The sequence below is a fragment of the Macrotis lagotis genome, chromosome 7 (genome assembly GCF_037893015.1).
Source record: "Macrotis lagotis isolate mMagLag1 chromosome 7, bilby.v1.9.chrom.fasta, whole genome shotgun sequence".
In the NCBI taxonomy this organism is placed as follows: domain Eukaryota; kingdom Metazoa; phylum Chordata; class Mammalia; order Peramelemorphia; family Peramelidae; genus Macrotis; species Macrotis lagotis.
In genome coordinates, this window is record NC_133664.1 from 180,071,307 (window position 1) to 180,098,846 (window position 27,540).

Sequence of the window (27,540 nt, forward strand, 5' to 3'; positions counted from 1 at the left end):
CCTGGGCAGTCACACATACTCAGCCGGTATTAAAGGGGATTTAGAAACAGAGGTGGAGACATTCCCTGGAAATATTTAATAGCACAGTCCTTGTCAAAAATCCTTTCCTGCTTGCCAGTATGCAGAAGAAAAATGTATTTGAAGTCGATTCCTTGTTGATGGCAGTTGTTGTTTCTTTTTTCATGTCATTCTTTCTGTTCTATAAGATATTTCCTATGAAGAGAGAAAAATACTGATCAAAAATAATTAACATATTCTTAAATCCAATTTAACTGTCTCCACTGAATTTTTTTTTGGTAAGTACACTCATTACAGATGTGTTTTTTTTTTTCTCTTAAAGCTGCAACTTTGAGCCAAATGCAGTAGTACGGATTATGGGCATTAGTCCTTCCCTTTCCAATCTTCACTCAACTTCATCCTGTAATGGGGTAGGGAGATACCAGAGAGATTGGGGAGTCTTAGGATGTCTATTTAATCTTAAACTTCTTACTAACCATTGGGACTTTGCCACAGATGAAGACAAATTTTAGCCATAATGTAGGATAATGGCCATTTGGTTGAAAGCAATAATAGTATGGACTTCTATCATCATATCAAAGCCCAAAAGCCCAACATAAATCTCAATATTAGTTATATACACTCATACACATTTTATATACTGAATAAATACTGGAATGGATCATCAAAGACACAGCTTGTGAACACATGAAGGAGAAGCCATGCTCATTAAAAACCAGGCTAGGTTCATTAAGTAAAAAGTCATGCCATATTAACTTCCTTTCTATTTTTAGATAAGATAATTAAATGAGTAGTTCTAATAAATTAAGGGAATCCTGTGGAAAAAATACATCAGTTTCTAGAAAGACACTTGATGAAAATTTTTCATAGTTTTCCTTGTTTAATAAGATCAAAAGATCTAGATAGTAATGTGATTATATAGATGAACTCAGAGATGATTGACAGACTAGAGTCACAGACTTTATTTGCTTGTTTTAACTTTTGCTAAGAAGTATTTACTTCTAAGATATGATAAGAACAGAAATACAAAATTTTTCTCTCATTATCTTAGGGGATATACTTTATCCTATGTCTCTTGATTTCTGGGAAGAGTAGATTCATGCTTAGCTCCATTTCTTCATAGTTTTGTCCCTACCAACATGTTATCCAAAATACAGCATTATTGCTCCATGAGTACTCTCATCTTCTGCTGAACTGTTTCCTGAAAATAGCTTCTGAGACTTGAGGTCAAGATGAGGGAGTAAAAGCAGAGATACTACTAGCTCTACCCCAAACCACTCCAAATACCTTTAAATAAATGACTCAAACCAAGTTCTAGAGAGGCAGGATCCACAAAAAGACTGAGTGAAACAATTTTCCAGCTCAAGACAATTTGGAAGATCAAGAGGAAAAGTCTGGTGCACCTTGGTTAGAAAGGACTCACAGAGCAGCCTAGACCACACTAGACTGGACCATCCCCAGTAAGCCAGGAGCAAGAAGCAGGATTACTGGGTCAGTGGCAGCAGCAGTTGCTTCCAGACCTCTCAGTCCAGGGATTGACAAGTACAACTTGGGAGGTCAGCAAGAAAACTCTGTGGCACTGGGGTGAGAGTGGATCACAGTCCAGCCCTGGCCACAGCAGTGTAGACTCAACCCTAGTAGACTTGGGGTCTCAGCAGTGAATCATCAGAGGCAGCTACTTCTAGAACTCTCAGTCCACAAATGATTAGTGGGGTCAGAAGGAGATAACAAGGGTCTCATTGCCATCACTGACGCAGGACTATGTTGCTTTGCCCATACTACGTTTGGGTTATATTCTAGGGTCCCAGTCCCAGGAAGAAGAGCAAAAGCACAAGAGAGCTTACTGCCTTAGAGAATCAGGAACCCTCCTCACAGGTCCAGGGAAGAAAAAAAAATTACTTGTTATCACCCACAGACTAGTATAGACCAGGAGAGTTGTGCAAACCTCTTCATAAATCATAATACCTTGGAAGAATTGGATAAATGCAGGTTCCTAGGAGTAGATCTGAAAATTTCTGCAAAAACACTCAAAAATTTGGGACAGTGTGTCCTCTACTCTGGAAGCAGAGCCCCTTAATGAAGGGATGAACTCAAGGCAAAGACTAAGGAAATAAGAAAATAACAGAAGAAAAAAATATGATATAGATGTTATTTGATCAAATGGAAGATCAAAATACATACTCAGAAGAAGATAATAAAGTCAAAGCTTCTATATTCAAAGCCTCCAAGAAAAATACAAATTGGGTTCAGATCATAGAAGAGCTCAAAAAGGATCTTAAAAAATCAAGTAAAGGAGTAGAAGAAAAATTGGGAAAAGAAATGAGAGTAATGCAGGAAAATCATGAAAATTGAGTCATCAGCTTGTATTACCAAAAATATTGAAGAAAATGACATCTTAAAAATTGAATAAATGGAAAAAGAGATCCAACAAGTCAATGAATAAAAGAATACCTTAAGAAACAGAACTGGCCAAATACAAAAGGAAATACAATTGCTCACTGAAGAAAATAATTCCTTAAAATATGTAATGGAGCAAAGGGAAGCTGATGACTTTATAAATCAAGAAGCAATAAAAACAAAATGAAAGGAATGAAAAAATAGAAGAAAATATGAAATATTTCATTGGGAAAACAACTGACCTGGAAAACAGATTCAGGGGAGATACTTTAAAAATCATTGAACTACCTGAAAGTCATGGGAAAAAAAAAAACTACATGTCATTTTTCAAGAAATAACCAATGATAGCTACCCTGATATGCTAGAAGCAGAGGGTAAAATAGAAATTGAAAGAATCCACGGATCATCTCCTGAAAGAGATTCCAAAAGGGAAGCTATCAGGAATTTTATAGCCAAATTTCTGAGCTTTCAAGTAATGGAGAAAATATTAAGGTCAGAAAGAAGCAATTCAAATATTGAGGAGTTACATTCAGGATTACACAAGTTTTAGCTTCTTCTACATTAAGGGATTGTAAAGCTTGGAATATGATATTCTAGAAGACAAAAGAGCTTGGATTACAACCAAGAATCAACTACCCAACAAGACTGAACATACTCTTTCAAGGGAAAAGATGGATATTCAATGAAATAGAGACTTTCAAACTTTCCTGATGAAACAATAAGAGGTGAACAGAAAATTTGATCATCTTCAGTTACAAAACTCAAATGAAACATATAAAGGTAAACAAGAAAAGCAAATCATAAGGGACTTAATGATGTGAATTGCTTATATTTCTGCATGGGAAGAAAGTTCATATGAACTTTCTCATTTATTAGAGCAGTTAAAAGGAGCATATGTAGACAAGGCAAAGCTGCAGATTGAATTTGAAGAGATAATATATTAAAAATACATTTAATGGATGAGAGAAGAATGTCCTGGGAGAAGAGAAAAGGGGAAGTAGAATAGGGCAAGTCATTTCACATAAAAGAGGCAAGAAAAAGCTTTTACAGTGAATGAAAGAGGGGGAAGATGAAAGGGGGTGAGTGAACCTTATTCTCATTGAAATTGGTTCAAAGTGGAAATAACAAATACCCTCAATTGGGTATAGAACTTACCCTAGAGGAAAGTAGGAGAGGGGAGGAAAGGAATAGTATAGAGGAGGTAGGGCAGGACATAGAAGGGAGAGAAGATTGTGAGAAGTAATGAGATGCAACACACTTTTGAGGAGGGAATGGATGAAAAGAAAGAAATAATAGAATAAATGGGGTGAGGCAAATGGGATAGAGGGAAAGTAACTAGCAATAGCATCTGTGGGAAAAATTATTGAAACAAGTTTCTCTGATAAGGACCTCATTTCTCAAACATAGAGAAGGTGAGTCAAATTAATAAAAAAAAATAAGAGCCATTCCCCAATTGATAAATGATCAGAAATTATGAAGTTTTCAGATTAGGTTATCAAGTTATCTATGGCCATATTAAAAATCTATCCTAATTTACTATATTGGCAGGAGAAGTGTAAATTGGAATGATTCTGATGTATCTTATATTTATTTGATTGACTAATAGGGCAGAAAGAGAAAATGACAAATGTTGGAGGGAATATAGGAAAAATTATGACATTAATGCAGTGTTGAAGGGGTTGTGAAAGGATTCAACAATTCTGGAGAACAATTTGGAACTATGACCAAAGGGCTGCAAAGTCATGTCTAGTAAAACCTTAGACCTAGTACCACAACTACTTGGCCTATAGGAAAAGAAAGGAAAAGGACCTTTATGTATAATATTTATAGCAGTTCTGTTCTTGTGGCAAGGAACTGGAAATTGAGGGCATGCCCATCAGTTAGGGAATGGCTGAACAAATTGTGACATGTGATTGAGATGAAACGCTATTCTGTTTTAAGAAGTGATGAACAGGATGCTCTCAGTAAAAACTTAAATGAGCAGATGCAATGGAACATGTACAATATACAAAGTTACAACAATATTGTAGGATGATTATCTATGAATGACTGACCTCTTCTCAGCAATGCTGTAGCCCAAGACAACTCTGAAGGACTTATGATAAAGATATCATCTATCCCAAAGACAGAACTGATGGTGTTTGAATTACAGATTGAAACATATTTTTTGTATTTTTCTTGAGGTTTCTCTTTTTCGGTGGGGGGGAGATTTACTTTTTCATGACTATTGTGGTAATGTTCTTATAAACGTATATATTTCTAACCTTTATAAAATAACTTCCTTCCTCAATGAGGGGGAATGGAGTAGAAGGAAGGGAGAGAATTTGGAACTCGAGGATTTAAAGATGAATATTGAAATCTTGTTTTTTTACATGTAACTGGGAAAAATAAAAGAAAAAGAAATAACTTTAAAAAGAAATTAATCTAAAAAAGTAGTTTCTGGGACATCTATCCAGGGCTGGCTACAATCCATTGAGGATTCAACATTCTGCTACTTGGACCTTGCAGAACTAACCCCTTTTGAAATTCATTAGGTCATAGCCTCCTATACAATTACCTTCACCTAAAAAGAAAAGAATAAATGTAAAGGCAGAGATCACATGCTGACTTCAAAGAGAAAGAGAGGACCTGAAGCCTTATGGTACTGTCTTTCTGTGGAGTCAGTCAGCCAGGAAGAAGTTAACAAGGAAAAGTAATCAAAGTAAGAGCCAAAAGCATTGAGGTCAATGTAGGGAGAGGTATTAAGCCAAGTGTCAACTGACTCCATGATTTTATCAATTACATGAATAAAGGTGTTAATGACATCTCTAAGTAAATTAGAGAAAGACAGAAAAAGAGAAAGAAGAGAAAAGTAGACGCTGAGACCAGGGAATGCTCCTGTAGAGTATTCAGATAAAGTGTATAGAGACACAGACTGTTCAGATGAAAGACAAGTAATATCAATTCTGATGCCTCATCACAGTCTTGTTGTTACTAATTCCAAATACCATGTCAATGGAGTTCAAGCTAGGTTGTTAACAAGCTGAAAGGATATCTAGCATGGGTCTATGAGCTAGTTTAGCTAAATTTGGAGAGGCTCATCACTAGATTCAAAGATTATAGAATTTAAAACCCCTGATTTTAGAGATTAGGGAACTGAGACTCAGTCAACTAATCAAGAACATTTCTTAAGTGCTTACTATGTTGAAATGATTCTCTGAAATCACAGAGGTGATAAGGTGCAAAGCCAGGATTTAAACATCCCAGATCTTCCAGAAGTTGACTATGGAATGATACAAAGACTTATTCTTTTGGTCTTAGCATGATACATTTTTCAAAAGACCACAAAAACTTACTCTTAAGTCATGGAAGTGCTATGATCTACATATAACCTGTGTATATATTTGGACTCAAAAGCAGAGGTTCTTAACAGTTTTTGTGTCATGAACTCCTTTGGAAGTCTGGTAACATCTATGTATCACTTCTGAAAATTATGTTTATATGTGTATAAAATAAAACATAGGATTACAAAAGAAGCCAGTCACCAAAAATAGTCATCAAAATATATTTTGTCAAATGCGGCCTCAGACACTTAATAATTACCTAGCTGTGTGGCCTTGCGCAAGCCACTTAACCCCATTGCCTTGCAAAAATCTAAAATACATACATATATATATATATATATATATATATATATATATATATATATTGATATTGACATCAATGTTATCAAATATAAATATTTAAAATATATTTATGTACTCTGAGTTTAAAAAGTTCTTAAAGTAATGATTGTTTTAAGAAAATGATAGAAGGTAAAATAATAATCACTACTTTTATGTATATCTCTGGATTTCTCCACAATAAATTCACCAATTCACTATTTCTACTCATATCTTACTTAACCTTCACCATTCACAAATCTATTGTTTAATCAGGACAGCTTCATTGAGGACTTGTCTTGAGACAATGATTACAGATGTAAACCAATTTCTAAATCAAGACATTGTGGTATGACCCTCTAGGGGAAATAAAAGATTGTCTCTTAAGTAATGGATCTGGTGATGTCAAGCAGTGTGACATAGGAGAGACTGATGAACTGGAATCAAAGAACACCTGGGTTCAAATCACCTCTCACACATACCCGAGCTGAGAGATTCTCAGTAAATCACTTAGCATCAAATCACTAGGCTTCAGTTTTCTCATCTGTAAAATCAACTCCCAGAGTTGATTTGAGGAGACAATATTTGCAAATTGATTTCCAAATATTAAATGTACTATGGTACTATGGGAAAATGACCTATTTTCATTTCACTGACAAAGGCATGGTGACTTCCACATAGGAGACAATAAATCATACAATGTCAGAGCCTCAGTCTTTTCAGACAAAAAAATCATTGTAAATATAAGGAAACTAATACTCAGAGACATAACCAGGATACATGACTAATAAGTGACAGAAATGAGATTGGAACCCAGATCATCTAACTTCAGTCAATAATTCTTTCAATTTCATCAATGTCTATTTGCATGACCGTCATGATTGGTGTGAAGAAATTTTAAGATAAGCAAAGAATTTTAATATAGCATGTAGTTAAGCAGTTCATTATCTTCTAGAGAATGTTGGCATTAAAGTACATCAAAACTTCTCACCTTATAAAGGATGACACTAATCAAATCAAAGTTCTATTACCCTACAGAGAATCTAGTTTAATCTTATTGTCTTGAAATTTCTCAATAACTTGTCAAGTTACAGAGAATATGAATTTCCAATTATCCTGACTCTATAACTGAGGTCATACAACCAGGATTTTACCAGGATTTTTCTTCACAACCACTCAGGCAGTTTAAGTATTATTAGTCTCATTTTTACAGGATAAGGAAACAGAGTCTAAAAAAAAGACTAATAAACTATTCAAAAGTTGTTCAGTCATTATCTCAGAGGCAGGTTTTCTGACCCCCCAAATTCAAATCCCCGCCATTTTTCTACAATTTGAAGAGAAAACAATTTAAAGTTTAAGATGATATTCTTCCTTATTTTTGGTCTTCTTTTTTACCTTTCCTCTTACCTAAAAATTTTTGTGGTCAGAATATATATAAGCCTATATTTGCAAAAGACTAAAGAAGCCAGCCTAAAGGGAATCTCTCCAAAGAGAAACCTGTATCAAAAGATAATTTTGGTTAGCTAGGTCAACATGACATAGTAGAGGGAAAGAGTTGGGAAATTCTATTGTTAAATCCTGTTTCTGACACATATTACTTTTGTGACTATGTGGAAATAATTTACTTCCTCATTGTCCCACAAAGTTCTCTAAGATTTTAAGTTATAGACAGAATGCTGATGACTTGCCACAAGGGTAGGAGTTTCCCTTACTCTAAGGATTTCTTTACACTTATGAAATCAGAGGTTTGAATTAAAAAAAAGAAGCAAAGAAAAAAGAAAAAGAATCCCTTCTTTTACTTTGAATTTTTTATAATTTTCAGTCCAAAAAAGTCCATTAATTCATATTAATTCAACAATTCTAGAAATCTTCTGAGATTTATATTTAATCAAACTTAGACACCCTTCATATGCTGTTTATTGGGATACTCATTAAAAATACACTAAAATCTGAATAATGGTTTTGAATGCCAATCCAATTAGATTGGAAGAGTGGGAAGGATTAGAAAAGAATCTTCATAAAGATATTGGTAGGACCATTCTAAAGACCTATTAATTTCCTCCTTTGAAAGAGGGAACCTTTACCTGAATGACAACAAAAACTATTATTTCTGCCCTCCCCACTCCACCCCCATAGTAGAAAGCTTTATTCTAAGAACTGTATCTAAATGGGAAAAAAGAAATTGGGCCACCAAAAGTTACACAAGGTCGGGTTGCAATTTCTGGATCAGAATTTTAAAAAATTCATTCTGCAGTTCTTTGTATTTCTCTCTTTCTTTCCAAGATAAGTAAAATGGAAAATGACTGTTAGGCTGCCTACTTGTCTATATAGAATAGAAACATTTCTTTAGGACCAAACTAAATAGAAAGATTTATAATTTATCAAAGAATTTTTTCTATATGTTCCTACTACAAACAGGACAGGAGAGCTAATGGTGTCTATAGTTATATCTCTATTTCTATATCTATCAATAAACAAATATATGTATATGTGTACTTTGAAATACATAAACTGAATACAGAGAAAAATAAGAAGCAGACATGGGAGGGAGAGACAGGTATATGGTCCCTTTGGGACTAGGGATACATCCCGATGGTCCACACAAAGGGTCATGCAAAGAAAGTCACTCAATCTCATCTGTTGAGAGAGCAAGCCACACACAAGAACTGGCCCTCATACCTCTAAAATCATAGTTAAAGATAATTCTTGGTTTAACCTGCATCTCAGACTCACTGAAGAGTTTTAACAAAGTCGATTCATTTTAAAGCCAATCAGTTGTGATTACCCCCCCAAAAATACTGTGCATTAATTTATTCTGTATACATATAGGATTATTGTTTCTAGGTTTTTTATACTTTGTTCAATAGCATGTTCTGGGTTCTATTCAATTTGTTTAATAAATGAGGAAAAGATGGCAACAATAAAGTTGCATTTAATAAAGTAAAAAAATGGATGTCAGACTTGTTCTAAATTAAAGGAGTTCTAAGAAGATTGAAACAATTCATGTTTCACCTTGTTTCAGATTGTACTGTGAATTCACTTCTGACAGTTCAAATGATGTCCCATTTCATCTTCTAGGAAATGCTGAGCTAGTATTAGTCACCAAAACTCAAGAGATCATTGGCAGAGACTTAAAACAATGCCGCTCACTATGACTGTTGGGCATCATGAAATCATTCTAGAATGAACAAACTGAGGGGGAAAAAAGAAAACAAATCAAAATAAAGGGAGAGATACAGGCAGCAGCAGAGATACAAAGATAAAAAAGGAAAGACAGACAGAGAGAGAGAGAGAGAGAGAGAGAGAGAGAGAGAGAGAGAGAGAGAATAGTATACATTTTATTGATATTAAATACTGAACTAGACTTATGTGGACATCAATGATCAGACTAAAAGCGATGATTATAGCAATAAATAGTCTATTATAGGTCATATTTGCAGGAATTATTTAGTAGGTTATAGTCTATGTAGGAAAATATGGTTATTCCATTTTTTGACCATAAAATATTTGCTAAATCCATCACTAAAATTTATAAAGCTAAGGCAGTATATAGAGCATTCTGAAACCAAAAGAAAGGGAATCTTCTCTCCTTCCCCACCCCCCATCCAGTTGCTGATCCAAAAATTCCCCAACATCAAACAGCTGTTTCAAATTAGAAAGGATGGTGAATATCCATTTGAAAATAAAAAGAGAATTTAAGCAGGTAGGATGCAATTAACCAAACTGGAAGAAAGCCAGAGCTCTTCAGCTAACATCTCTGCTCATTATTAGATAACATTATTCCTGCCCTGCTTAACTCTGTGTAAGGAGCTGAAAACATCCTGGCTTCCCTTCCTTGTTGGTAAATATCCAAAATTAAATGAGATTTTTCAAATTGAGCATTTAAACCCAGAGTATGTTCACATTTATATGTAGTCACAGATACAACAATAGCAACAACTTACTGAAAAAAATTTCTAGAGCACTTTTCTCACAATATACTGTTGAGGTAAAAAGTTCAACTATTTCAGTCTTTCTTAGAAAAATTATCAATGGGATCTAATTTGGTGGAATTTATGCAGGATTGTATGTTTAGAGGTCGAAGAAATTTTAAAATCCATCTATTACAACTTCCCTCTCCCCTCTTTTATTTCAGATAAATAAGCAATGACTGTAAATTGTGCAAGGTCACAGAGATATTAACACTTGAACCTAGGTCTTCCTGACTAAAATATAGGTTATTGTCTAAAGAGAAGGCAGGATCAATTATTTGATTAGTAATAATCCATGAGTAAATATTTTTTCCAATCTAAAAGTGACTTGATTTCTCCCTGGTTTAAAGAATGCAGAAATTTAGAAGAAAGGGATTATATAAAGAAAATGTTTTAAAATATCTTCACATTATCTCTACATTATTCTTCATGAAAGTCATCAACAAAAGTTCTACAAAGTATTAATGATAAATAAAAGACAAATTAAAACTCTAAGATTTTATTTCACATTCTTTCACATTCTTTCCTAGTCAAGTGACTTAAACTCTCAATGTTCTAGGTAAATCTGTAAATGATCAAAGAATTACTGATACACACTGGTATAATGAGTTTTCTTCCAAGAGCTGCCTAAACTGATGAAATCACAGATATAATCCACCTGTAACTATTGCCTCCAAAATATAATTATTTTTTAAAAAAGCAAAACCTTTTTAGTCATTGCACTTAAAAGGAGTAAAAAAGGCTAAGATTTATTTTATTGTTGAAACAAAGTTGAAAAGGATAAAGTAACTTTCTTCATCCTCATCATTATCATCTCATACCTAAATAGCATTTACAATTTACAAAGTACTCTTTCACATCAGTCATATGAAGTTATGATGAAGATAAGAGGAAAATGAAGTTCAGAAAGGTCAAGTGATAGTCACAAACCTATTAAGTGGTAGAATAAGGAATCAATCCCACGTCTTTCTTCAACCTTACTCTTCTACCATTCTGCCTTTATGATGGCATATGCAAGTTCAACTCCATGGATTTTATATAATGTAATATATATTTTCCAGGGACTACATAAGGGTGTGACATTGGCGCTTGAATTCTAACCATGAACCATCAATACATTATGCTAGAAATCTTCCTTGTCTCTGTAACATAAATCTCAAACCCAGAAGGAATTATGATCATTATTATTTTCTTCCAAAGCCTCATGAGTAGACCTTAGCCCATCTCAAATAATTATCAAATGAAAACACTGAGAGGCATAATGAATTCAAATGGGTCTCAAGGACTTCATTATGGATGTGACACAGTAAGTTTTTAATAAAAAATAGACGAAAGGCACTTGTCCCAATTTGCCTGTAGCAATATGCAGAAACTTTACTTAGATGCTTACAATTTTCTTAATTGCTAGCACTACAAAAAGGTTGAGGGTAAACTTGGAATTTGTAGATTCATTTTCATACTCATGTTTCATGCTATGGCAATATGTGAAATGTTGATTTGCTCATTCTTTCTTCTTAATATCTGAATTGGTTCATAATTATTTTCAGAGTAATTTTTAGCAAATACCTGAAAATAAAATTTGGTGTGGGATCTATATAATTTTGAGCATTTGATAATGCTGCTATCAATATTCTGATTTCACAGACTACTTACTATGTCCCATATATGAAGTATTGAGAAAGTCTAACAACTTAGAATTATTTCTGCTACTGTTTCACCCTTAAAACTGTTTCCAATTTTTCAAGAAGAAATTCTCAATTGTCTTGGAGTCTATGCACATTTTTTATTTGATTATGTCTTTTGAAGGACTAGGTATGAGATACCAGATCTGATTTACTTTCTAATGAAATAGACAGATGATGTTACATTAGCAAGCATTCTCTAAGCCAAATGAGCAGCCCTTTCCATCACAGAAATCCATGGGTCTTCCCTATTGTCAGGAAATGAGCTTTATAGCTAAAGCACACTGGCTTGAGACAAGGAGGGAAAATCATAAATGAGTTTTGATAGGTCTTTACAAAATATAACCAATTACCAATTTAAAATCCTGCTTAGCCACAACAGAACGCTCTGCGATCAATTACATTTAGGGTTTTAACCTATAGATTGAAAAAATGAAAAGACTGTGTTAATGACTTTTTCAACTGGCCAAATGATATCCCTGGGAAAAAAAATGTAATCCCCAAACCCTCGGTAATTTCCAATTGTTGCTGTCACATTTACTACTGGGGGCAGAGCTTCCTACTGCTCAGCCAACAAGCTACTCTAGACCATCACTTATGTTTCTACAATAAAAGACCACTGCAGACCATTTTTTTCTCCTTCTCAAATACTACTGATCTTCCTATTTCCATGGCAACCGACTCCTGCTGGCATGATCAAGAAAAAACTGATTTGGGATTTTAATTAATTGCTTAGAAATGGAAATGTAACAGCGACTGGCAGTTCAACTAAGCACGTTTTGCAAAGTGAATAAAAATAGAGTTTCTGAAATACTTGAAATTGTTTCAGTGGCTGTAGCACATCTTTTGCTAGACACCTTAATTTATTCCATTCTCCAAAATAAATCTGCCAAATGTACTAAGCCATTTTGTCAACACAAATCATTTTGGCAAATACTTTAATCCTTCTTCTTAACAAAATGTATTGTAATTTTAAAAAATCTAACCCATCAGTGTGAACCCACTGGGTTCCATCTGAAAATACTCATAAGCCATTAGTAGGTCATGTTTATAAAGAAGCTGTCAACTACTCTCTGTAAAGGAAGAACCCTATTTCCAATCTTGTGAGTACAGTCTAAGCACTCAAAATTAGCAGTTCCTACAACTTCTATAGGGAGGGAAATCTAGTAGGTCTTTTGAGGTTGTATCTTTCAGTATATTTCATATTTGGGACATCCAGAGAAGGTTTTGAAATTTGTAAATAAGAGTAGGACCAAGGAATAAGGCAGTTAGATATCACAGTGAATAGAGTGCTACGAAAAAAGGAAACTAAAAGATCAGAATTCAAATTCAACCTTAACGATTTAGTAGCTAAATAATACCAAACATATTTAGTCTGTTTTCCTTAAATGTCTTATCTGTTAAATGGGGATAACAACGGTCTACTTCCCTGGGTAGTTAGGAATATTAAATGAAATAATGTTTATAAATCAAAGGACCATTTAAGGGGATAACAATATATTTACAAACCATTTGTGATCTGTCTGTTATCTTTCATGTGTGATTCTATTGCTTGAACAGTCACAAAATTAGAAAATTCTGAACTTTGTGAATGATGAAGTACAGTATAATGGACTGAACACTGTATTTGAAACCAGAGGGATAGACCTCAAAATTTGGTTCTCTTAGTTGTTACCTATATGTCTGTGGCCAAGTTACTTAACATCCTTGAGTTTTAGTTACCTCATCTATAAAATAAAAGACTTCCAGTTCCAATCCCTTCCAGCTCTTAATCTATACTTTCATGATCATGAAATATTTACAATTCATTTTTTTATTAACAACAATAAAAAAGTTAAAACAATTCCATGGACATTGCAGATAAAAATGCCACTTTTATTTGAATTATATAATTATGATTGCATAGATTCCGGTATGTTACAAGTAAAGAAACATTACCATGATAAAGCCTGGCATTTCTGACATACGGCAATATTTCTTCTTATTAATAAAATATTCAAGTCGATATACCATTATCATATATGACATCAGTTTTCAAAATGAAGGGAAGGAGCTTTATATATGCATATACACATTCTATATGTAAAACTTAACTGACCTTAAATTAATTTCTTTTGAATTTGTTCCAAAAGGACTTCAGGGTCTTACAATACCTTAAGATCTTCCTTATGCGTATTGGTTAATATTACATTGACAGTGGTAAGAAATGTCATTTAACTGGTCTCTGGTTAATGGAATACACAAAATAAAATTGTCAGCAATAATATTCAGCCATATAAACAAGAACTTTATGGTTCTGACCTTACTATGTCAAACTTAAAATTGTAATGGCCAATATTTGATGAAAGAAGAATTTATGGAAGGAATTCAAAAGGGTAAGGAAGATACCAAAATCTATCATAAGCAATTAAAATTTAGCAAAAAACATTAATTGATGGTAAGTTTATGAAATGTATATTGCATCAAAACAATTACACCTACAATAAAAAACAAATCACTTTAAAAGGTGCTTATACCTGCTGACAAGGAAAATAATGTTTCATCATATACCACAAATTTGTGTTCAAATATTTTTATATTTTGATGGATGCGTGATTTCATCATTGTCATTCAATTTCTAAAGATGCAAATCCTAAGCCATCCATGACTTCTTATCCTATACAGTTATTATCCGTATCTTACCATAAATAATTTACCCAACCTATTCTTGGCCTTCCTAAAGATTTCTTCATATTGTGTAGAGTAATGTATGGGAAAGAAATTAGCATTCATGTAGTACTTACAATGTTTGACAGAAGTCCTTATACCAATAAAATCATAGATACCTATATATTCACTTAATGATTATTCCACTTTGATTAAAATCTATATATGATAAATTATACTTTATAACTATAGTCTATACATGGTTTCTTATATAATGATGATGTCAGAATTCCATGGATATTTTCCCTAGATGTTAACAAAGTTTTTGATAAAAAAAAAACATCTTATGGTATTCTTCTGGTGGTACCACTTAATTTATAGCTCCAGTCTCTATTTCTCTTCTGTTGAAGGTGGAGAGATACAATTTGGTAATATCTAATGAGTTCATAATGATTTGGATGGCTGAAACAAAGAATAGTTATTAATGGTTCAATGTCAGTATGGCAGGATGTCTCAAGTATAGTAGCCCTGGGATCTCTGCTTGACCCTGTGTTAGTGAATATTTTTCTCAATGACTTTAATTAAATTCTACATGATAGAGTTATCAAGAAGGTGATGCAAAATTGAGGTGTATATCTAACACTCTGGATGATAAAGTTAAGATAAAATTGGATCTTAAAAAGTCAGAGCTTTCAGTTGAATCTAGCAAGAAGAAACAATTAAAATAAGTAAAGTTTTGAACTTGGGTACAAGAAGTTATCTTCACAACTATAAGATGAAGGAGGCAAGGTGACTGCAATCCTGACTTTTCTATAATTAACTACATGACAGCCAGTTGGTTGAATTCTTGTGGAGTTTGCTCTTCATGTTACAATTTCATTCTTCTCTTTAAAGTTAGTCATTTCATACACTCGGTTTAGAGATTAAACTCCATCCATTTATATTCAAAAATCCGGTTGTCACTCACTTTGTGAAGTCTGTTTATTATAAAACTATTTTTCTCAAGTGTTTAAGCTGTTTGTCATTAAGTTAGATAAAATCTATCAATTATTATCCTCTTTGGGGTTAAAGGAAGTGTTCATCTTTCTAAAGTAGCCTTGCTGCCACAGTCCCTATATTTCATTAATACCATTTTATTTTTGTTTTGGATAAATTCAAGATCTACTGTCATCCATTATACTATGCCAAAAGTATTCACTGCATATATGTCAATTTGTCCTAGCATGTTATCCTGGTATGTTTTAACTTGAGCATAATAAAAAATCTCTTCATACTCAGCCTCAATATTTTCCTTAAGAAACATACAGATTGCATTCACTAGCAGAATATAGGATATTTTGTATCACTTGTGATCATTGGTTCAATTTGGTCTCTGGAGTCAAGCTCACATCCCTCAATATCTAGTCTTCCTTAGCATACAAAAAGCATTTTTCATTTATTATTTACAAAAGGCATTTTTGTATCATGAGATAAAGTAACTTTTTAATGTGCTTTTTAAAGTAACAAAATAATTTAATGTCAATCAGTTAAATCAAATTATAAATAAAGTGTTTTTGTATAACTCCCTTTTTGAAAGCTATGCTCACTTCTCTTCAAAAGAGATGATAATGAATTTAATGATAGATGTCCAGTTGACATCTTAAACTTATGATGTTCAAAATTAAACTCATTACTTTTCCCTTCTCTCAAATCTCTGGTCTTCTTATACTTCCCTTTTTAGGAGGACATCCTCCTCCTCCTAATCATCCAGACTTACAACCTACATATTATCCCCAACTCTTCTCTCCTTTTCATCTCTCATAGCCTAAAATCATTTGTCAAGATCTATCCTATCTAACTTTGGAACACCTAGAATACACCTAGTTCTCTCCACTAATGCTGCAATGGCATTCATTACCTCAAGCTTGGATTATTGCAACAATCTGCTTGTTTACCTTCCATTCAACTGTCAAATTGACCCCCTTAAAGTACAGTTCTGACCCTGCCATGCCCCCATTTAGTGAACTCTACTGATTCCCTATTAACTCCAAGATAAAAAACAAAATCCTTTCTTCATCTTTTAACCTGCCTCTTTTTTACCTCTCCAGTCTTCTGACAATTTAGCCTCAACTCCACCACTTAAATGTGAAATACATTCTTCCAGTGTTTGTCATAAGATACTCTTCTCCCACTTTATGCCTTTTCAGTGACAGTTCCCTCCTCCTCTGACTTTCATAGTTTCCTTCAAGTTCCAGTTAATGTTCCACCTTCTGCAAAAAGTCTTCTCAGATCTGGCAGTTAACATTACTTAATTATGTGATCTTAGGCAAGTCATTTTACCCCATTGCCTTGCAAAGACAAAAAATAGAACAAAACAAAAAAAAAAAAAAATGAAGTCTTCTTAGGCCTCTCTAATCACAGTGATTTCTTTCTAAATCTTTTCCCCAATTTATTCTGTATATAGCTCTTACATAAATGGTCTCCCCCTTTAGACTGTGAGCTATTTAAGAAAAGGGACAATTTTTTTGTCTTGCTTTGTATACTCAGTACTTTGTACACTGACTGAAATTCAGTAAATGCTCAATAAATTCTTGTTAAATGGTTAATACGGAAATGTTTTGCAATACTGAACATGTATAATCTCTATGAAATTTTTTACTTTCTCAAGAAATAACAAAAGGGGAGAAGAAGGAAGGAGAGGATTTGGAACTTAAAATTTTGAAAAATTAATGTTAAATTCTGTTTGTATGTAATTGAGAAAAAAGTAAAAATTAAATGTAAAATGAAAAATAAAGAAGTACTTGTTAACTGACCAAGTTAAACCATAATTTTCATCTATGTCTCCAAAGGTTCCATGTATTATATTAACTTTGGCATTGTTATATAAGAGATGTGTTTTAAATAAAAAATAAATTTTCCAATCAAATATTATATATGTGTATAATATGTATGTATGGATATAATTATACAAAAAACACTAATCTATGAGTGATGAACTGAGTTGAAAATATTGCAATAAATAATAACAATTGGTATCAATATCATAGAACTTTCATGTGATACATTAAATAATTAGCAAATCAATGAACTATTGTTCACATCCCTGAGACTTTTGGAGCATCCTTTCTGCTTCTCAATAAATATAGTTTCTTACAAGTGTTTCTAAATTTAGTAATATTTTAATATGCTTTTTAAAAAGTACACATACATAGTAGTAACATATTTGCAAAAGTCCCTTTTAAAAAAGCTTTGGATAATAGATATGCTGTAATTTCTATTAAGAAAGATTTAAAGAAGCTTGCATCACCAAGGAAACTGGCAAAGTATTCTTCTAGTGATTTATCCACAATTATGATGAAGCTGAGTTCATAATTATGGATTTTATCTGTACCTTTCCAGCTTTGTGGACAATTTAGAGTTTTAGTTGCTCCTTTGACATAATCATTTTTGTCATTCATTGTGATAATGGTACAAAAGCTTTCTTTTTCAAAGCTGATTCAACTCACATTTTGCTGGATTTTTTTTTATCATTTATTTGGCCATCGATTATCTATATTATCCTATATTATCCTTCTTCCAACTGAATTGATTCTCGGGACCATCTAACATATTTAACATTTATTTTGAGGGAGTTGTTTTTGATGATGTTCTTTGGCTTCTCTAACTGATTTTTTTACCTTAGCCACCTGACTATTGCTTTCAATTGATGATTAAGGATGCTAATAATTTCTGAAATACTTTTGATTTCCAGATTCCATTTTCATATTTTTCTGTTGTATATAACTAGACAATATTGTGTTCAAGTTCCCTACTGCTTGTTCCATTCAGATATTGACATAATCTTTCATTGTTTTTCCCACAAAACTTTAAGAGTTTTCTCAAATTTCTTCTCCCATGGTGCTATCTGAAGACTAAATGAGAATTTTTTAAGAGATTTATTTTTCCACATTTGGATCTCCATTTAACATTATAGTATAGCACTTGTGTAGGAGCTAAAATATTTTGTACATTTTGTGAGTGAATGCATAAAGTAAAAATGTTAAAATGGATACCAGAATTTTTAATTGCTCCATTTTGATACATTTGGCTTATTAGTTGGATTCATTTTTTCAAACTCAGAATTTGTCAACATTCCAAGATAAATATGTCCATCTTCTGTGTTGAATCATTATTTCATTTTGAAGCATTATTTTTTACCACCCAATTAATTCCCATGCCTATTTTATCTAACCTGAGTTCATGAATGCAGTTCTTACAATAGCTCTGCACTGATCTGTAATACATCATCATGCAGCTTAGAATTGAGGTTATTAATGGCAAAAATACTGTTAATTCCTTGCTAATAAAGGATAATATGTGCTTCCAATTTCATTACAATGAATGCACAAAAGAAATGCAGTCATATTATGGTTGCTATACTCTAGTGGTTGGTACCCTTTGCACCACAGCAGGTGAGGTATGGATGGTTCTAATTTATTTTGATATATCTTGCCTACTTATGGTATTAATACATGGAAATGATACTTGTTCTATTACCCTCTGTGTAAAATTGACCATCACAATGATTCTGAGAAAGGTTAGACTACAACACTATTCTGCTCTGCTTACTTTATAGAAACAATTTCATCATATAGCCAGGGTAATAATCAAATTAGTGGCATTATCAGATTCTATTATCCAACTTAGCAAGGTTCAGTCAAGACCTTCATGGTCACTCCAACTACTACAGGAAACAGAGAGAACCTGCTATATATCACTGCTTTCTTTCATTTATATTTCCATTGATCTCAACTTTTCAATCCCACTGGATGGAGACAAGATAGTGACAGGAAGTTAGAAAGCTTTATGAGCTTTTTCAGGAAAAAAACTTTAAATAAAGTGCAAAATGGACTCTAAGCAACAGAACTCACAAAAAAATAGAGTGAAAAGTGCAGAAAAGGTCTGTCTCATGAGGGTAAAAGCTGAATATAGTCCAGGATAGTCAGGAGAGCTGGGAAACCAGCAGAGTGCTCAGTCACAGTATAGCTCAGGTCCTGCCAGTAGTATAGCAGGCCTGCACCAAGGGTCCCAAACCAAGCTCATGAGGTAAAGTTTGAGCCTGGAAATGCCATACAACAGACAGTACTGGACTGGACTACCCTAACATAGTGAATCAACTGCAAATACTTGAGAAGTCTAAGTGAAAAACCAGGGACCAGATTCCCCCTATCCCAGCACAAAAAGCTTGGGAATATGCTCCCAGGAATAGGGCCCAACTATCAAAAAGAACAATAACAACAAAATATATATAAAAGTGTGCTAACCATAGAAAGCTACTATTCTCATTGAATGATAATAACATCATCTCAGAAGAGGAAAGCAAGTGACAAAATGCCTACATGTGAAGGCTCAAAGGGGTTTATGATTTGGTCTCAAATCTAAAAAGATCACCTTGAAGGACTTAACAATAATTTTAAAAATCAAAGAAGAGATGAAGAAGAAAATTGAGAATGAAATGAGAAATGAAAAAATATGAAAAGTTTACTGGAAAAAACCCAGTATCTTTAAAAGTAAAAATGGGTCAAATAAAAAATTAAACAATTCCTTTAAAAGTAAAATTGTTGGAGGCGGTGCTAAGATAGTGGCAGGAGAAGAGCCTCTCTTAGGTGATCTCTCCAAAATATTTCAAAAACCTTAAAATTATGACTAAATTTTTGACAGAGAGAGAGAGAGAGAGAGAGAGAGAGAGAGAGAGAGAGAGAGAGAGAGAGAGAGAGAGAGAGAGAGAGAGAGAATCCACAGAAAGATCCAATAAGTCAATTCTCCGGTTCAAGGTAACCTGGAAAATAGTGAGAAAACTGTCTTCCTTGGGGTTGTAGGGATAGCAAAGGAACTTCAGAATCCTGGTAACAGCCCCAGGGTGCCTGGAACTGCTGGCTCCTGGCAGTAGAAGCAGTTCCCTGACTTACACCCCAGGGAGCACCAAGGACAACTTGGAAGATCATCAGGGAGAACTCTGCCAGAGCAAGGGCAAAGCTCGGGCCAGTGTGGGCCTCCTCAGCATAGCCATGGCCCTCAAAATAGCCCCAATCCCAGGAAACAGAAGCAGGCCCTGGAGTCACCCAGCAGAAGCCTCCAGACAGTTGTGCCCTGAGTGCTCAGCCCATCGAAGGTAAGGAGGTAGACGGAGACTGCCAAGGTCTGTCCTATATCCCTGGAACAGGACTCTTGGGCTTTGACCACATTCAGACCCTGGTCGCAGTCTGGGCCCCCCATAGAGCAGGAACCCTCTTCACAGCCTCTAGGGCAGAGGGGTGAGCTTGTGGTCATTCACAGACCAGGAGAGCAGTCAGAGCCTCACACACTGAGGTCCTTTGGGGGAGTATCCCAATAATATTCAAAAGCTCAGGAAGCACCCCAAAAGCAGGCACAGGCTAGGGAAATGAGTAAACAGAAAAAAAAAAGAACCTGACCATAGATAATACTTTGGTCCCATGGAGGAACAAAATACTCAATCTGAAAATGAGAAAGTCCAAGTTTCTGCATCTAAAGACTCCAAGAAATATAGAAGTTGGACACAGGCTATGACAGAACTCAAAAAAGATTTTGAAAATTAAGTAAGAGAGATAGAAGAAAAATTGGGAAAAGAAATGAGAGAGCTGTAGTAAAAGCATGAAAATGAAGTCAGTAGCTTAATCAAGGAGATCCAAAAAAAATCCTGAAGAAAATAACATGTTAAAAACCAGCTTGGGAGTGGCTAGGTGGCACAGTGGATAAAGCACTGGCCCTGGAGTCAGGAGTCCCTGAGTTCAAATACAGGCTCAGACGCTTAATAATTATCTAGCTGTGTGGCCTTGGGCAAGCCACTTAACCCCATTTGACTTGCAAAAACTTTAAAAAACCCAGCTTAAGTCAAATGGATAAAACAATTCAAAAAGTTATTGTGGAGAGGAATGCTTTAAAAAGCATAATTAGCCAGATGGAAAAGGAGATAAGAAAACAATAGTTCAACAATAGCTCAACACCAAAAGAATTAAAAATTTGAAAATGTGAAAGATATCACTAGAAAAAAAAACTGATCTAAAAAACAAATCCAGTAAAGATAATTTAAAAGTCCAATAATTTGATGAAAGTCATGATCAGGAAAAGAGCCTTGACCTCATTTTTAAAGAATTTCTACAGGAAAATTTGCTCTGATATCCTAGAAGCAGAGGGTAAAATAGAAATTGAGAGAATCCACCAATCTCTCCTGAAAAGAGATCCAAAAAAATAGCCCCCCCAGGAATATTATAGCCAAGTTCCAGAATTTCCAAATCAAAGAGAAAAATATTACAAGCAGCCAGAAGGACACAATTCAAATATCATCGAGCTGTAGTCAGGATCACACAGGATTTAGCAGCAACTACATCAAAGGTTCATAAGACTTGTAATATAATATTCTGGAAGAGAAAAGAGCTTGAAATGCAACCGAGAATCAACTACCCAGCAAAACTGAACATTCTCTTCTAGGGGGAAAAAAATAGACTTTCAGTGAAACAGGGGACTTTCAAATGTTCCTGTTGAAATGACCAGAGCTGAACAGAAAGTTTGATCTTTAAGTACAGGACTGAGGTGAAGCATAGAGAGGGTGGATGAGAAAGGTAAATTATGAGAGACTTAATGATCATGAACTGCATGTATTCCTGTATGGAAATATGATATGAACCTTCTCATTTAATAGAGCAGAAGGAGCTGTTATAGATGAGGCACAGAAGAGAGCTGAATTTGAAGATTTAATATTTTGTAAAAATGAAGTCAGTGGGTGAAAGGGAAATGTACTGGGAGAAAAAGAAAGGAGAGGTAGAATAGGCTAAGATATTTCATATAAAAGATATTTCATGTCGCTTTTGCAATGGTTTGGAAGGGGAATGAACAAACTTTCATTCTCATTGGAAATGGCTCAGAGAGGAAACATTGTACACACTCAATAGAGTATAGACATCTAGAAGAAAAAAGGAGAGAAGGGGGATGGGGAGGGTAGGGGGGGTGATAGAGAAGAGGGTAGATCATAGGAGAGGATAGTCAGATATAACACCTTTTCTTTTTACTTTTTTGCAAGATGCTGGAATTGGGAGGTCTGTCCAGGCCATGGGGCTGGGTACTTGCTGGGTCTCTGGGGTATGTAGGCTTGAGGTCTCCTGGCCCCAGAGCCAGTGCTCTGTCCGCTGTTCCCTACAGCACATTTTTGAAGAGGGATAGACTGAAAGTAGAGAGAAAATATAATCGATGGTAGTGGGTAGGAAAGGATGGAGGGAATTACATTCAGCAACAGCAAATTATATATGGAAAAATATGGAAGTAATTACTATGATGGACTTATGATAAAGAAACTGATCCACCCAAGGTAGAGCTGATAGCATCAGAACACAGACTGAAGCATATTTATTCTTTTTCTTTTCCTTTATTTCTCATGAGTTTTTATATTTTTGTGGGGGAGAGGGTATTATGTTTACTCTTAAAGCAGAATATTTTAGGAATGCATAAATAAATTAAAGAAAAATTTAAAAATTTAAAAAAAAGAAAGGGAACTTGACTTGATGGGATGAAAAACATAGGTATCTTTTTTCAGTTTGAATTTTTCTATTTTCAACTTGACAAACACCAAATCAAATGGAAATTTCCATAACAGAAGTTCATATATAAAACTCTGAAACCCTACTGTGTACAGTTTGCCTTTTTAAAAAGTATATAATACATTCACCATGTAACTTTCATAAAAAAAAGTAAAATGGACCAATTGGAAAAGGAAAACTATTCATCTAAAAGAAAAATTAATCAACTGGAAAAGAAAACATAAAAGTTAACTGAAGAAAATAAAACCCTAAAAATGACAACTGGACAAATGGAAACTAATGACTCTGTGAGACACCAAGGTCTCATCAACCAAAATCAAAAGGCTGAAAAAAATTTTAAAAAATTGAAAAATACCTCTTAGGAAAAATAAACAACCTGGAAAACAGATCCAGAAGAGATGATTTACAAATTATTGGTCAAGCTGAAAGCCATGATAAAAATCCCATTCAATATCTTTCAGGAAACTGTGATGAATTCAGAATATCATGTTTTGGTCCTCTGATTATTTGATGTTGAAGCTGATAAATCCTCCCTGACATTTAAATTGCTACATTTTTGGTGCTTTTGTCTTAGAACAAGAAAATTTTTAAAAAATCCATCACTTCCAGCAAGAGTTAATAATAAAATCTCCAAGCAATATTATAGCCAAATTTCAGAATTATGAACTAAAGGAGAAAATACAAAAGCACAAAAAAGAAGCAATTTAAATATCAGGGAGCCACAGTCAGGATTATGTGGGTCTTATCAGCTTCAACATTAAAAAATTGGAGGACCGAAGCATTATATTCTGGATTCAAAGGAGCTTGGATTACAACAAAAATCAATATGGATTTTCAGCAAAATAGAGGACTTTAAAACTTACCTGATAAAAAGACACAATTGAACAGAAAAACCTGTTCTTCCAAAACAATACTCAAATGAAGCATAAAAAGAAAAATGGAAAGAAAAATTGCTGGTCAATAAAACTAAACTGTCTATATCTCTATCTGAGAAGACAATACTTATAAATCTTGAGAACTCTCTTGGGACAGTTGAAAGGAACATGCTTAGAAAGAGTGTGGATAATAAACAGATTATGATGTAATGATATGACTCTTGGGAATTATATTTCTTTGGGACAATAGAAAGGAATGTACTTGAAGGGTAATGGCAAAAACTGATTATGATGTGAGAACTGTGTTCTAATGGAACAGTTAAGGGGAGTATACTTGGATAGAGGCTGTGGATATAAAGTGATTATAATGTGATCATACTGGTAACCCTTAAAAACTGTACTTCTATCAAAACAGTTGAAAGTATTATACTTTGATAGTGAGTGTTTATACAAGACAGGTATAAAACAATTAGGACCTAGAATTATATTGGAAAAGGTTAGAGGTATTAGATGATAAATAACATCACTTGAAGAGGAAAAAATGACCTATTATAATAGCAAGAAAGAAGGGAGAATGTGTCCCAAAGAGAGAATAGATACCTTCCCAATCAAGTTTAGAAATTTTTCCTACCCAAAAGGGAAGTAGGAGGAGAAAAGAGAAAGAGAGGGGAAAGGGGTTAATAGGAAAAGGGAAGATTGAGGGAGGCACCAGTCAAAAGTAAAACATTGGTGAGGAAGAATAAGGAGAAAGTAGAAAGAAACATACAAACAGCAGGAAGATATAATTGAGGAGAATACAGTTAGTAATCAAAATTATGAATGTGAATGGGATGAACTCTTCTATAAAATGGAAGAAGACAGCAAAATGGATTAAAACATAATCCTATAATTTTTTGTTTACAAGGAACATATTTGAAGTAGAGAGATATGAACAAGGTAAATGCAAAAGACTGGAGCAGAATATACATGCTTCAGTTTAAATGGGTGGTAATCCTGATCTCAGATAAAACAAAAGCAAAAATGGATCTAATTATAAGAGATAAGGAAGGAAACAAAATCTTCCTAAAAGGTTCTATCTACAGGCAATGAAATAATATCAATTTTAAATACACCAGGTAGTATAAAATCCAAATTTTTAGAGAAGCTAAGTCAATTACAGGAGACAGAGTAAAGTTATATTAGTGAGCGACCTCAACTTTCCTTTCTCAGAAGTAAATAAATCTAATCAAAAAAATAAACAAAAAGGAAATGAAAAAGGTCAGTAGAATTTTAGAAAAATTAGATATGATATAGATTTCTGGAAAAATTGAATGATAGAAAGGAATATGCTTTCTCTGCAGTGGATGGTATCTATACAATAATTTACCATGTCAGAGATAAAGCAGAAATATGTCATAATCTTATGCAGAAAAGCAGAAATTTCAAATGCATCCTCTTTAGATGCAATAAAAATTACATCAATAAGCATGATATATAATGAGGATAAACTTGAAGCATTCACAGTATGAAACAAGGATGTCCATTGTCACCACTATTATTCCTAGTGTATTGAAATGGTAGTAAGAGAAGAAAAAGAAATTGAAGTAATTAGAAGTAATCAATGAGGAAATAAAACTCTTACTCTTTGCAAATGATATGATGTTTATTTAGAGAACTCTAGAAAATCAACTTAAACTACTTGAAACAAAAAACAGCTTTAGCAAAGTAGTAGGATATGAATAAACTCATAAATTATCTTTTCTATTTACTATCAACAAAGAGATAGAAAGAGAAACATCACTCTTAGGTGTCTATATCCTAAGGGGATCATAAAAAGGGAGAAAAATCCACATGTACAAAAATTTTTACAGCAACTCTCTTTGTAGTGGCAAAGAATTGGAAACTGAAGGATACCTAGCTAATAGGAAATGGCTGGACAAGTTATGGTATATTAATATTATGGAGTACTATTTGTGTTTAAGAAATCATGAATGATCAAGCTTTAGAAAATCTTGGAAAGACTTGCATGAATTGATGCTGAGTGAAGTAAGCAGAACAAGAAGAACATTATAAATATTAACAGCAACACTGTGAGATGATCATCTATGAAGGATGCAGCTTATCTCTGCAGTTCTGTAATCAAGGACAATCCTAAGAGACCTTTTATGAAAAATTTCATCCACATCCAGAGGAAAAAAATTTTTGGTTTTATATGCAGAGCTAGTCATGCTATGTTAACTTTTTAAAACTTCTGTGTGTGTGTGTGTGTGTGTGTGTTTTCCCTTAGTTCTAACTCTTATTTCACAATATGACTAATACAAAAGTATGTGAAACATGATGCTACTTGTACAACCTAACTCAGATTGGTCTTTGTTATGAGGAGGGGGAAAGAAAGGAATGGTGTTTAAAGAGCTCAAAAGCTTGCAAAAGGATGAATATTGAAAACTATCTTTGCAATTGGGGAAAAAATAAAACCAATAAGATCAGGTGTGAAACAAGGAAAAAGTAGCAATAGTAGTAATCACTAGCTGTTTATTGTAGCAGTGAAAAAACTGAGCATCAGAGAGCTTAGAGGATTTCCTGATTACATAGAAAATTAGTAACAGTCAAATCTGATGATGTTTTGTGGCTTTGTAATCTAATACTAAATATGTGTGTATGTGTATTCACATTCACATTCACATTCACAAAGAGATATAGAATTAATTGAGAATAAACCTACTTTCAACAGCAACAGATTCCAAAGTTTACAGGAACATTCATTCAGCTAAATCTTGTGTGCACATACTTCCTAAGTGCAATGAGATGAGGTTGATTGGTAACCTGAAAAAGGTTAAGCTGGGTTGATAGCCAAGTTTTTCTGATCTCATATCAGCTCCCAAGAAACATCATTCACATGTTTTTCTACTTGCCATGGGCCCAGCCAGACATTAAGAGTGTGTGGGATTGGGTCTTTTTTTCTTTTTTCAGTAAGTACTCAGGTCACAACCTGACTGGGACCCCTCACCTCTAATCAGCTGATAATAAAAACAAAAAATCTGGGCACCCCTAGAGAATTGGCCTGTACTATGCTGCCTCAATGATTCATCCCACTTGCGAAACAGCTTTGTTGACATGGCTGAGAGCCAGTTCAGGTGGTTCATTTTTTTTTCTCCTTGTCTTTGACTCTGCCAGACAGCTGAGCAATGATGATAATTAATGTCAAGACTTTCTGCATCTCTGAGGCAAGGAGGCAACCCTTCAGAGAATGATTCCCTGCCAGAGTGCAAAGAAACTCAATGAGGTGAACCAAGATTTATGTGTTTGTTACCACCACCTGGGAACAGAACCGTTGAGGACAACAAAGGTTGGTGCAGCTTCAACTCTTTTTATAATGAAAAAAAAGGTTGCTTCTGGAAAAGGAAGATGACAAAGTTCCTAGCAACACATCTGTGATGACCACAGGTTAAAGCAAAGGGACTGAAGTCCATGGACTACCTATGCAATGCTCCAATTTCCCCTGAAAAGAGTTATATCTAAGTCACATTTACATATAAGGAAATTATTCTTTATACATCAATGTTTTCATTTTTGTAGCTTTGGGTAAATGCTTGTAATCTCATTACCAATTATTAGAAAGTCTTGGGATCATAAAATCTTAGGATCATAGTTTTATGATTAGAAAGTACTTTAGAGGTCAATAAGTTCAGTACCTTTTCCAGATAATGAAATAGCATTCCAAATCAATTAAGTGAGTTACCAAATGTCACACAGTGAGTGGC

At 34.0% G+C, this 27,540-nt stretch overlaps 1 long non-coding RNA gene across 2 annotated transcripts; it reads right to left on the bottom strand.

The window, feature by feature from the left end:
- LOC141493924 (uncharacterized) lies at positions 1-27,540 on the bottom strand. 2 transcript variants are annotated; one of them, XR_012470356.1, is made up of 3 exons: positions 27,472-27,540; positions 22,401-22,552; positions 1-213 (listed from the first exon to the last, which is right to left on the bottom strand). It is a non-coding gene; the product is annotated as an uncharacterized LOC141493924 (long non-coding RNA). The 2 variants fall into 2 exon arrangements; XR_012470355.1 differs by lacking the exon at positions 27,472-27,540 and adding an exon at positions 23,789-23,940.